The 13,767-nt window shown below is 41.5% G+C and overlaps 1 protein-coding gene and 1 long non-coding RNA gene across 12 annotated transcripts in view; one reads left to right on the forward strand and one right to left on the reverse strand.

Annotated features, from left to right (window-relative positions):
* The window catches only part of NR5A2 (nuclear receptor subfamily 5 group A member 2), a 302,503-nt gene that overhangs the window by 238,648 nt on the left and 50,088 nt on the right, over nucleotides 1-13,767 (reverse strand). The window lies entirely within an intron of this gene.
* The window catches only part of LOC309371880, a 124,519-nt gene that overhangs the window by 99,875 nt on the left and 10,877 nt on the right, over nucleotides 1-13,767 (forward strand). For 7 of the 8 annotated variants that reach the window (XR_014169298.1, XR_014169299.1, XR_014169300.1 and 4 more), the window contains one exon: nucleotides 9,698-9,915. The exons of the other annotated variant lie outside the window; for it this stretch is intronic. This is a non-coding gene — a long non-coding RNA (uncharacterized lncRNA). The remainder of the gene's footprint in view (nucleotides 1-9,697; nucleotides 9,916-13,767) is intronic. 8 annotated transcript variants of the gene reach the window in all.

A 13,767-nucleotide genomic window follows, 5' to 3' on the forward strand; every position in this document is an offset into this window, starting at 1 on the left:
TGCAAATTATCTGCAGTACTGCAAACCACGTGTCTGAATGAAGACCTCAGGTTACTGCTTTTAATAAATCTGTTTTATTGTTGAGAAGTACATGTAAAGATAAAAGAGGATCAGCAGAAATACTAGTGTGGATCATCCTGAAAGTGGCCATAGATAAATACTAGCTAGACCTAAATGCACACTTTTACCCATAAGTTACTGTGTGTGTGTGACTAGCACAATGTGATTGCTGTTTTCCCGTGGCTGTCTCCTATCCCATTCTTGTAAGGTTTTTTTAAAAAAACAAAACAAAAGAAGATGTAATTTTTATCAATATTGCAAATAATTAAATTATAAAATTAAAAAAGGAAAAAAATTGTAAGCTTGAATGTTGTTATTGGGGAGTGGGGGAAGCTCCTGAAAATTTCCATATGGATAAAACTGTAATGTCAGATAACAACTGTGTTTCTTACAGTTCCGTTGAGTTCACACAGCTCCAAGTGACTATAGAAACATAACAGCCATCTTCCCTTGAGTACTGTGAGCATTAGTACCAAGGCTAATTTACTAATTTAAAAAGAAATAATGCATTTTAATAATATAACAAAAGTAGTGCAATAAAAGCATATTATTTCAGACCCATAAGCAGAGACTGGGACATTCCTTATGACATTCCTAAACATCAGCCTGAATAGCTAAAGCTAATATATAGTTTTGCATAGTTCACCATGAACGTAAAATAAGAAATGAATTAATACAGATCCTAGTTTCACATACAAACATATTGCTTATATATATGATAGATAGATATGAGTCACCTACCACTAGTTTCACGCAAGGAAGCCCTGAGGGCCCACCAAAACATATTAGTCCACTTCCTTGGAGGATCATGATCATTAGTACCAAGGCTTAAAATTTACTAACTTTTAATGGGATCTGATCCAAAAATCAATTGATGCAAAAAAACCCAAAACCCTACAACAGAATAGATTTCCTGAGCCCAATCTGGGTGTAAAGGCTTTACATGTGTTTAAATGGCAATTAAGTATGCTCCCACAGAGGTTTGCCACTAAAACCATGCAGTTCTGTAGATAGCATAATAATTTTTACATATTAACCACTGCAACATGGAAAGCTCAACATGCAATGGCTCATACAAATATTGAAAAGCACAACCACAAATAAGCAATTTTGGAGCTGTTCATCAGAATCGTAAACCATCATCTAAGTCCTGGGTTTATACCTTCAATGAAAATTAATGTCAGACCCAGCTCTTTAACCCTTGAAGAAAAGCCCAAATTGTGTTCAGTGGGAACGGATCTTCTATTTGCTTAGATCAGTAACTCTGCTCTGGAAGTTTGTAACGGTGCTATGCTAGGGAGTATGACATCATCTACTGTGGCCCATTGGTGCAAGGAGGTTTGGTCTTCATGCATTAGTCAGAACTATTGGTAGTAACAGGCTAAATCCCCACCAACATTCCTTAGGTCACCAGTTCAAGACCCACCATGGATTGTGTTTCTGTTTTATATTTATTTTTTCAACTTATATTTTTGTGTTTCTCAGTATTTCCCTTCCATTTAAGATCTCTAACGAATACACCTCTTGTGTATAAAATACCATCTTTAATACTCTATTTTTATTAAAGCAAAATGTCTTTATCCTTCAGACTATAATTGAATCAATGAATTAGAGGAAGGTTACTAAAAAGGATTAATGCATTTTTAATGACACAGAATGATATAACTTCTGTTTTTCACTAAGAATAATGGCAGATCTATCAGCTTTGTACAGATAAGAGCTTGGTGAGTTTATCTGAAAGCCTGCATAATGGTTCTAATTTAGTTTTAACTGGAAAAAAAATAAAAGCCGTAGACATCCCATTTAGCTTAACAATTCATTGTTTATTTATATGAACTTTCCTTGTGACCAGTTCACATGCCTAAGCGAAGAAATGATAATTTGTTTAACAAATATACATTATTTATTCCCCTTATATGCATTTTAAGATACTGTACCATTCTTGTAGAATCAAGATATAAATGTTGAGATCCTTAGACAACACTATAGGGATCTGTATTTGAACTCTTGGGTTATCACACAAGAGACTACTGTGCAGTAATAATGAAAAATATCTCAATTTGATTTGACTCTGTTCCCTCATTGTCCTTACACAGACTGCATAATATATTTTTCCACTATATCTTTTGCTGATGCAGACTGAGTTGAACAGCAGACTTTCATTAGAATTACAGTATTTAGTATTTATATAGCACTTTTGAGCGTTCAGTTCCAGTGTAGTATCTCAACGTTCCTCTGAACAACTCATATGATATGTTAGCGTTATTACCAACCTGCTGCAGTTCTGGGAGAACTGAGGTTGATCAGTAATGGCTTGCCAAGGGACACCTAATGAACTACCAGCTGAGGCACAATTGAACTGGTTTGATCCCAGTTTGCAGTCCTGATTAGGAAGGATGCTCAGATCATAGTTTGCCAGTTCACATGTCACAGCAAATGGGGGTTTGGTTGAAACAAAATGTAATGAATTAAGTCATGCATGTGTGAGGAGGGGAGGAGATAGAATGAGAGGCAAGCACCTTGCTCATTCATGATCCTTCTTCCCATGGTTTGGAGGAGTGTCTGAATGCAACAATTGAGATGAAACTTCCTTTTGTGTGTAAAATAACCAGTATGTGGCATCCTTGAGCAACTGCCGGAGTCCCAACAGAGCCCTATTATTACACCTTTTAAAAAGCATTAAGCAGTGGGGAGCTGCCATTTTAATTTCCCACAATGCCCCACAGTGATACTGCTGCTGTCACGAGCTGCTACCAGGACCCAACAAAATAGGAGGCTCACCTGAGAGCAACTTCCCCCTCCCACAAAACCTGAAGTTTACCCTGAATACTACAGGCCTTCATGAAGAAAAAAAAATACCTGAGTGATTTGATATAATCATTCTGACTTTTCAAAATGTATTTATCCTTGTGCAAATTATAGTTATTTAAACTGACAGCCAAATAGCATTATATTAACTTTGTATATTATGGAGGAATAACTACTGGCATTTTGACCATTCTGAGCACTTAGTCTTTTGGTAAGTGAACTTATAAAGAGTCCTTACTTGTCTGCAGAGAGGTTTCAACTGAAATCTGGGAGAACTGCATGCCCTGGGGTCCCCAGACCCTGTACTGCAGCACAATACTATCATTAGCCAGAGCAAATCAGTTGACTTCAGTGGCTGGCTTTAGCTGTCGTGCAAGGGCAGCAAATTGTTACTAATTTCTTAGGTGAGGTGGTAGTGGGGAGGTGCTTGTGGCGCTCTCTGCCTCAGGTACCAAAATAGCTTGGCTGGCTTTGGGTCCTATGAACCTTGGCAGGGGGTGGTGTTTGATGGCTTGCTTCAGGTGGCAAAATGTCACAGACCAGCTGTGTCCGCTGATCATCGCCTCAGGGAGGCAAAGAAGAGTGAGGATCTGGTGATGGTAAGAGCTTTGTGAGCTGAAAAGGCAGGTGGGGACGGGAGAGGGACATTTTTTACAAGGCTCAGATTTAACACACCTGCTGGAATAAGAAAGTCTTATGCAACAAGGAGGGTGATTCTCTAATCTCAGTCAGGAGGCAGTTCCACAAGTTTTGGCCCGCAACAGTGGAAGTTGGATCATTTTTAGTTAATTCGAGGTGGGCTTGGGAGGACTCTTCCGACTTTCACAGCCCAACCAGAATTAATAACTAGAGCTGAATCCAAATGGCTCTATGGGAAGCATCAGGGACATTGTGGGGATACTGAGGACTCTCGTTCTGGAAGCAATTCCCCATGCCGCTCGATAAAAATTCAGAGCAACTTGTCCTCCATTGCAGCAAAAGAAACCTGCTGCCAGAATGAAAAGAGAGAAGCCCCAGGACAATACTGAATTGCCAACTAGATTTTCTGGGTGTGATTTTCATGGAAAATGAAAGTGAGTAATCCTGATATTGCAGAACTAGTCACGTAGTTCTTTGGATCAAGCCCCGAGCCTCCAGAGACTGTAGATAGAGATGGCCTTTCCCTACGCTGGAGCTCTCTCTCTTTTTTTTTACAGTACATTTCTATAATCATATTTTATTAAACGAAGACTCCATTGTCAGCTGACGGCAAGTGTCTTGCAAGGAATGTACTGGAAAGCCATCAGCTAATTAATCAAGCCTGACTTGACTGAAGACTGACTGGACTGATCAATTATTCAGATGAACACTATATATCTCTAAACATGGGAATTAGTTTCCCCATAAGTAAAGTACCCGAATAACAATCCCTCAAATATGTATATGCGAAGTGGATAGTGATAGCTGTTAGGATGCAGCTCAGTTACAGCTACCTCCCCCTGCTCACTTGAAAACTCCAGGGCCCTGACCTAGCGAGGGGATGATCTGGCATGGAAGCTGACCTGCACATAGATTGCCTCTCCCCTTCCCTACACCGCCGCATGTGCAAGCCCAGGCCTCCACAACTTGTGATACAGCATGCTGAACACTGTAGGAATTCTGTTCTCTGAGGAGTTTGATAACTCTCCATTTATAAATGCCAAACGAGCTGGCATTTCAAGCAGCCTGGCATGCCACCACAATAGGTGGCTGGTGGGCTGCTGAGTTGTATATGGGTCAGGTGAAACAGGGAGCCGAATCCTTTGTGTAAGCCTGGGGAAAGGCCATAAGCTCCGTGGCAGAGCATCCGCAGAAGATCCCCGGTCCAGTTCCTGACATCTTTAGTTAGGGCTGGGAGAGGCTCCTTTCTGAAGCCCTCTAGAGCCACTACCAGTCAGAAGATATTGAGCAAGGTGGACCAATGCTCTGACTCAGTAGAAAGCGGCTTCCTATATCGCTGTGTTCCTCAGACAGGAAACTTCCACCAGCCCGATCAAGAGACTCAAGAGGACCGCAGAAGGCTGACTCCCACACTACTGAGTCCCTTGAAACCCTCCCCATTTCCTCCCGTTTGGGCATAGGCACACTTCCTATGAAGGTTTCGACCTATAAAGCCTTAAACTGCTCAGTACCACAATACCTCAAGGAATGCATATCTCAATATGAACCTACCCTGGCCCTGAGATCATCCTCTGAAGCCCTTTGTGTGCCACTTCCACAAGGGTGACAACACGAGAATGGGCCTTTTCGGTGGTGGCTCCCCATTTATGGAATGCTCTCCCCAGGGAGGTCCAGCTAGCACCTTCATTATACACCTTTAGGTGAAAATGTTCCCCTTCAACCAGGTTTTGGGCTGATTAGCATTCAATACTCTTTTAAATGTGTTGTGGGATGGGGAGAGGGGGATTATTGGTTTGGTTTTGTCCTTATTTTTATTCTGCATTTTTTGCTGTTTATATTGTATATTTATATTGTGAACCACCCTGAAATCTACAGATGAAGGGTAATATACAGATTTAAATAACATTAATATTAATGATTTGTTCAGAGGAAAAGAGGCAAGATTGATAGTGTGGTGCCAAAAGCAAAATCCATGGATAAATTTATGGAGGATAGGTAAAGAACCCCTGGAAGGTGAAGTCTAGTCAAAGGCGACTATGGGGTTGCGGTGCTCATCTCGCTTTCAGGCCAAGGGAGCTGGCGTTTGTCCACAGACAGCTTTCTGGGTCATGTGGCCAGCATGACTTAACCACTTCTGGCATAACGGGACACCATGACAGAAACCAGAGCACATGGAAATGCCATTTACCTTCCCACCACAGCGGCACCTATTTATCTACTTGCACTGGCGTGCTTTCGAACTGCTAGGTTGGCAGGAGCTGGGACCGAGCAACGGGAGCTCACCCTGTCATGGGGATTCAAACTGCTGACCTTCTGATTGGCAAGCCCAAGAGGCTCAGTGGCTTAGACCACAGCGCCACTTGCGTCCTTTTGTGGAGGTTAAGGCTATCACGGGCTACCAGCCAAGATGGCTATGTTCTACCTCCAATGTCAGAGGCAGTATCCCCCTGAATATCAGTTGCTGAGGATCACAAATGAGGACAGCACTATTGCACTTAGGTCATTTATTGGGGCTTCCCATAGGAATCTAGTTGGGATCCTGTTGTGAGAACTGGATGCTGAAATGTATGGGCCTTTGGCCTGATCCAGCAGGACTCTCTGTACATTCTTAAAAGCTGTACACATACAAGGCCTCTGCTTCTGATAGGGAGCCATCATCATTAAAGGTTCCCAATCGTGTGTGGCATGAAGCCCAGCATGCAGAGGTTCAGTGCGCTGACTAACAGGTGTGATCAAACTCCCCAGTCCGCACATTTGCTCTGTGCACGCTGATGTGAGACGGGAGCCATTGTTTTTTCAACATTTTTTTTCATTTGCTGTTGAAAACTCTGGCTCCTGCTGTTCCTTTTCTTTATACATTTACATAAAACAAGCGGAATGGTAATAGATAGCTAAAATGCATTTGTTTGCATTTTTGGTAATGCTTTGAAAGAGATGCACGAAGTGAACTATTTGCAGTGCAGTTTGGAAAAAAAAAGGCTCTTTAAACAGACGTCAGCAGCAGGGAGATCAGAAATAGATGTGGCCAGACACCTGCTGACAAACAGTGACAAATTCCACTGACACAACAGTGACCCCCAGTTTGTCAAGATTTAATTAAGGGTATAATTAAGTCAGTGGAACAGAACACTAATGAGTGGAGTTTTTTTTTAATATGGGTAATTACATCTAAGAATACAAAGTAAGACAAGGCTCTAAATATATCATTAAAATGAGCACTATAGAGTGACAAGCAGAGCGTAAAGTGTGCCTTTTTGGAGGAAGAATGCAAGTTTGTAATTGCTTGGCTTTGACAAAGCTTTTGCGTTTTAAGACTCCAGCTTTTGCAGCCCCTTTCAGAATCGAAATTCATTAAGTTTCCTTGGGAATTCTGCCAGAAAAGGTCTGGATCAAAGTCCAGCTAAAATCCTAATTGCTGTTTTGTGAACAAAATGCCTACATTTAAAAAATCTATCTACCTATATGAAGGTATCACAGTAATTTGGTGAATGTCGACAATTACTGGGGATTGTCAAGGTTTCCCCGAACCAGAGGGAAATGCAGAAAATATTGACCACTAAATGTCAAATCCAACTGAGTATTTTCACTAAGTACAGAAATGAACATGCCAAAATATGTGTGGCTGCCACCAAAATAGCATCCCTGCATCTCTCTTTCCCCCTTCCCTGGTAGGAACCAGTAAATAAAAACATTATGTGGTGTCATCATGCTTCCAAGTTTGCACACTTCCACAAGCAGCTACCCATAAAGTGGTGTGGGAGCAGGGAAACGTGAAGTGTCATGTCACATATTTTTACTTAATAAACTTCATGTTGAGGAGAGCATACACGCGGCTGATGTTTTTGGTGGTAGCCAAATTTCTCCTGTAATTGTACGTCCTCCACATTTCCATCATTTACCAGTAAAGGACATTTGCAAAACTATGAATAGAATGTGAAAAACACCCCTGATGATGCAAACATTTTAGACATTTCCCACTGGTTTTTTTTTTTAATCATCATTTGATATTTGTGGCTCATAACACAATAGAACAATGTTGGTGATGTGGGGCACACATTTTTAAAGAAATCAAGAAATCACAACACTACTCTTAACCACAACAGTAACTGGTGTGGGTCTTGAAGCTACAAATATTTAAATTAATATTGATGTAGGTGGCCAATTGGCAAATGTGACTGTTTATATATTCGTCACATTTGTATACCAGATTCAAAGGAGCATACATGGGCGGTGTGTGTGTGTCATTTCATTTTACAGATACAACAATTCTATGAGATAGATTAGAGACAGCAGTGTATTCAAGGCCTCCTCACAAGAGCTGATATATATTTTACACATCAATTGTGTTTGTTGTGGGTACATTGTGTGGGTTTTTGCTCAGTCTTTGGTGTAGCAGCATGTAACGTGATAAGGAGATGCACTTCCTCAAATATACAATTAAGCTAGATAGGAGTACTATAGTCCCTATCAGCCACAGCCAAACATGGATCCCCAATACATGTTTACTGTGACTTAGTTATTGCAAACAGCAGATGAGATCAGTATTCCTGTCTCTACCGTAATCATCACATCAGGCTGAGGGCTCATATGACTGCATGTGAGGCTGAGGGAGAGAAGATTCCTACACAGAGAAAGCTAGCATATAAGGGAGCAGGTCAAGCTAAAATCCTTGTCTCTGACACCTAGTTTTCTATATGAAGGGAACTTCTGCAGGGAAGAGCATTCAGCCATGTGAGTTCCTTTCTGCTTTCTTAAGCAGCATGGTCTGGACACAAATGGCTGTTTGTGAGAGTACACCTAAGGATGAACAAGGAACGTGTCTCTCCTACATAGGTTTGCTGTAGCATTAAACGTGTTCATTAAAAATGATTATCACAGAAAGTGTGAAATGGCACAAAGTATCACAGATAAGCAAGAATTTGAATCTGGGTTTTCCTCAGCTAGATTCAACACTCTGAACCACAGTATTGCACTGGATATGTGATAGTTGATACCTAACTTAACCAACAAAATGGCATTTAATCTAATATGAGTGGTGTTGTATTCCAACTTAAGGAGAACGTATGCCACTTGGAAAGCTCTCAGATCCATAATTGCCACTGGATGTGAAGGCAGCTTCAGAAAGGTATAGCAGCTATCATCAACTTTGATTGGAGAGGGATAGTATGGCCACAGATGTTCATCCTTTAGTAACTGCTAGGTTAGACTACCATATGTGGGGCTGCCTTAGGAAACTACCTAGAAGTTTCAGCTGATGCAGAACATGATGGCCGGCCTACCAAATGGGACCTACCATTGCGGCCACATCACACCACTATTAAAATATATTTGCTGGTTCCGAGTGTGCCTCCAGGCCCAATTCAAACTGCTGGTTTTGACCTTCAAACCTTAAACAGCCAGGGTACTTCATGGCCCACCTTCTCCCAGCCAATTAAGATCTTATTCAGAGGCATAGTTGTCAACGTTTCCCTTTTTTTAAGGGAAATACCCTTATTCCAAATAGGATTCCTCGCAAGGAAAGGGAAAAGGTGACAGCTAGGTCAGAGGACCTTCTCCAGGTGTTCCTGTATTTGGAAGTTAGGTAGCTACTGGAGGGAGGCTTTTTCTGTGATGGCTCTCAAATGATTAACTCCCTAGCCTGTTATGTCTGCCTGGTACCAGCACTGTAGTCCTTTAGACACCAGGCAACATCCATCAGTGATGGAGCCAGTGGTTAGAGTGTTGGATTAAGCCCTAGGGAGATCAGAGTTCCCTAACCAGCTATGAAGCTCACTGGGTGATCTTGGCCAGTCACTGTCTCTTAACCTAACCTACCTCACAAAGTTGTGAGCATAAAACGGGGAGGAGGATAGTTATGTATACCACCTTGAGCTCCTTTGAGGAAAGGTGGGATATAAATGTAAAACTACCCAAATAAATTTAAAAAATCATGTTCTCATGAGCTTTAATGGGATTGGCGTGGGAGTCTCACATTTTTTTCCTGGTTTTATTCGCTTGTGATTCTTTTACCTCCTGTTTGATTGCTGTTTGTCATTGTATTTAATTGCATTTTTAATGGTTTTGTTATGAGTCACCTTGAAGTTATTTGTGGGTAAAGAACATCTTAAAGAAAACAAGCAAACAGATGCACAGGGGATATATCCATTGTTTCCTTAAACAGTATCCCCATTTGTCGTTCGGTTTAAATCAGGCCCCACCAATCCATCATAAGGTTGCAGCGTGTTTCATCTAATGCCTTGGAATTATGGGAATCTTCATTCGGATGAGCGCTTGGTCAAAGAGCAGAGCGGGGTCAATGAAAAATTAATTGAAAGCAACCTGTAAGGCTTCCTATATGAGATGACGGCTCCCTCCCCATTAGGGAGGATGTCTGTGATATAAACAACTCCTTTGTATTCTTCACAATAGGTAAGAATGATATAAAAGATTTTTTTATAGTACTGAGAGAACAGCCTTTCTACTGAGATTATACTACCCACTCCCAGCTGGTAACTTATACTTCATGACAGCCTTTTATCCATTATCAAAGCAACAAGTAGAAAAGCAGATATTCCCGATCTCTAACACCCTCTGTTCGGTTCTCTCTATAGAATTTCGGATGCTAAATCTTCCTGTTTAACAAGCCCTCGGATTTCCTTGCCGCTGCTGTTGTCGGCTCTAAAGATGTCTCTCAAGTCTTTAGCCTGCTTGTCTAACCTAAACTCAGCAGAATTCCACAGGAATGGAGACTCGTTTGTTTTTACAACTGTATATTAGCTACGGAGAGGCAGAGGGAAAGGCATAATAGCAGCACTCTGCTCCTACCGAGCAGACCAAGAGTGCTTTGCCCAATGACTGTAGCAGAAAGAGGAGTGGACCCTAAAAAAGATACGTAAAATTGTATGTGGCAATATATCTCTTTGAAGTTTATTGCAGCTTCGGCCTCAACTTATCTCAAGCTTTAGTATCTCTTAACAACCAGTGTAGAACAAAACAAACACAAATATGTCCAGGGAATACAAAGGGCACCTCCCCACACTGGAGACTGCTGTGTTGCTGGTTAGGTGCTACAGCGCTGAACTGGCAAAGCTGCATACGATCCAGTGTTTGATGGTGGAACACGGGGACATGTTTGGCTTTGGAAGTGATGTGTGTCAATCAACCAACCATTTTTGTTTTAAAAATAATAAAGAGCATCAGATAGCTTTCCTGGCAGGGGATTTGATTGTATTTATTATAGAAGAGCTGCAACTGTTCTCAGCAACATTTGCTAGCTGGACAAGATGTTATGGGAAGAATGAAGTGTAAGCTAGGCATTGGAATCCTCCATTCATACTCATGCCTTGGCATGTGTATGCAATGGAGTCAAGAGGCATCTATTTCCCATTCAGATTTTCTAGGCCATGTTCACATATCATGCTAAGCTATGGGTGTGGAACCTTTGGCCCTCCCGATGTTGCTCAGCTACAATTACCATTAGCCCCAGCAAGCAGCTCCCCACATCTGTATTAAACCATGGTGACATATGACTTGAAATGAGCCCAAGTGAGTCATAGAATCACAGAATTGTGGCATTGTGGAATTGGAAGGGGGCCTGACGATCATTTAGTCCATCCCCTTGCCATATAGGATTCTCAACTAGGTCACTGTCATCCAGCCTCTGCTTAAAAACCTCTGAAGAAACAGAGTCCACCACCTCTCGTAGGAGTCAGTTTCACTGTCAAACAGCTCTTACTGTCAGAAAGTTCTTCCTGATGTTTAGTCCCTTTCCCTCCTGGCTGCACAGTTTACTTAAACTTGATCTGCCGTTGCGTCCAAACTCAGTTTGGATGTGAATCCAGCTCCCACCAGGCCCAGCTGGGATTTGAATGCTAAGAGCATCTCGAGGGCAGATTAGCCACCTTTTCTTTACACTAACTGTGGTTAGTTTAAGCAAGCCACCTTCATAACCTGTAGGTAACAGTTGGCTTGTTTTGTCACTGCCCCTGTTTGGGTTACCTGGAATCAGCCCAGTTACTACGTGTGTGTGAAAGGTGCTTATGCAGTACTGGAAAACCAGTAAGACTGGGTGGATATTGTGTGTTAGGTTGGCAGAGAATGCAAAACTCAGTCTAGGTGAGGTGTTTGTAGGAGGGGAAGGAGCAAGATTCTTTACTTATTTTGATAATTTATATGCCGCCTATGCAAAAGTCACAGGGGGATTTGCAGCAAAGACAAGTAAGATGTAAAGAATACATCAAAATAAGATATACCCTAAAATATGCAGTACAACAATCAACACTAAATAATTATTTATTAATCCATTTATCTCATCATGTATCTCTTCCTCTAAAGGTCCACCCCAAAAATATGCATCTGAACCAACTGCCTCCTCTGGAAAGTCCCCCTGATCATTCAGAGATCTGAAACTATAGATGCTCCACCACAGCATCCATTCATGCCCTTTACATCCATTCAAGTCCTGTACAGAGTACCATAAGCCAAAAGATAGAGGCCACTGTCCTTAAGGAGCTTACAATTTTAAGATTCAGCAGTGGAGGAAGTTGTGCAAAGGCAGGGGGGAAAGGAAGGAAGATCAAAAGGCCAAAAACATGAGAAGGGGATGCAAAGGGATTTGCCAAAGACAGTGAGGGAAGATTATGTTTACAAATTGGGCCACAGAAGTGCTGTCTGTGAGATGCTCTCCTTGTTCATGCCTTCAGGATTACAAAAATTCACATATTTTAGCTAAATTACCTCCGAACTAATATCATGATTCTCCAACAATTTATGCTAACATTCATCTCTGTATGTGCAGTGAACTCACTGTGCTGGACTCCCACCATAAGGGCTCATCTGCTTCCTTATGACATCTGGATCTCATCTACTAGTTTGTAGTTTTCTCCTGCTCTCATCATTTATCAAAAATACTAAGTGTTCCCTGACATTTCCTACACACATTCCACATATCATTGGCAAGGTAAGAAATACAGTAGAAGCTTTGCAAGAGCTCAGCTGACTGGTTAACTCAAGTTCTCTGCAAGTCAATGTACATAACTAAGTTAACAACAGATGGATCAACTTTGCTATCTACAGGAACCTACAAACAGCAGAACAGCAGCAACACTAACATTTTGATCTATATATTAGACTAAAACTGGGACTTCCTTGGTGTTGGAGTCCTTACTGCACAAAGTAATGACACCTACAGAGACCTGTTAAATATGTGACCAGGATGAATTAGTTTTATTTCAGTCAGAGTACTCTATTAAGAATCAAAATTTGCCTGTTTGGGCTTTTAATATGTTGAAAGGTCTTATTTGTCACAGACAGTCAACAGCCATGTCCTGCAAGTAAGTCAAATAAGTTCTTATATAACCCACTACACTCCGCGGCCTTTGCACTCAAAACACGTTTCCTGTCAGTAAGGGAAGCAGGAGTAGGTCTCAGCAGCTGAAAGACTTATCTGTAAACATACTCTGTTAACAGCTTGTTCCTGAAAGTAGTAAGCAAAATAGTCATGATCTGGCAGTACACTAGATAAAGCTGATCTGCACATGGGGATCTGTGGCCTACAACTGGGTCATGATGACCTTTAGGCGAGTGGCACCGGGGGCACTATAACCTTTGGCGTGGGGGGGGGGGCAGAAGAGAAACAACCATGTAATCTCTGTTTACATGTAGCTTTTTGCAGATGTTATGCTGAGGATGTGCACAAAGAGTGCATATTCCTTCTCCCTCCTCAACACATGCTCAGTGTACACAGATTTATAATATGTGCACAGCTATGTGGGCAGAAATTGAGAATGACTGACAAAAACAGAAAAGCAGGGAAATGATAAAGAGAGGGAGATACAGTTAAGGTAAAAGTGGCTGGGATTCATAGGCTCACGTGGTCTTCTATGTGTATATTTGGGGTTTTGGTGGGACCTTTTTATCACAGATTCCCCATCTGTGCACTGGAGTGATTTAAGCATGCTCATTTACAGCTCAATCCCAGCAAAGGAGCACATTAGTTGGACATACAGTTTGCTGGACTAGCACAAAGCTGTGAAATATGGCGTTGTATGGGCAATGCAACAATTCTGCACTGGCCTGTAGATTCATACACACAAAAGATGAGTGTAAGCGTGTCACAGACCTACAGGATGTATCTGAACAAACTATTGCCATTTCTAATATGGCTTAAATGGCAAGTTCAAAAGGAAAAGTCACAGTGTAACCCAGATAAAAGTACCAGTGCTCTTCTCTGAATAGTAGATAAGCAAAGCAAACTGCCCTCTGTCCCTTCAACCATGTACA

Source organism: Podarcis melisellensis (assembly GCF_964234715.1).
Source record: "Podarcis melisellensis genome assembly, chromosome: 6".
NCBI lineage: Eukaryota > Metazoa > Chordata > Lepidosauria > Squamata > Lacertidae > Podarcis > Podarcis melisellensis.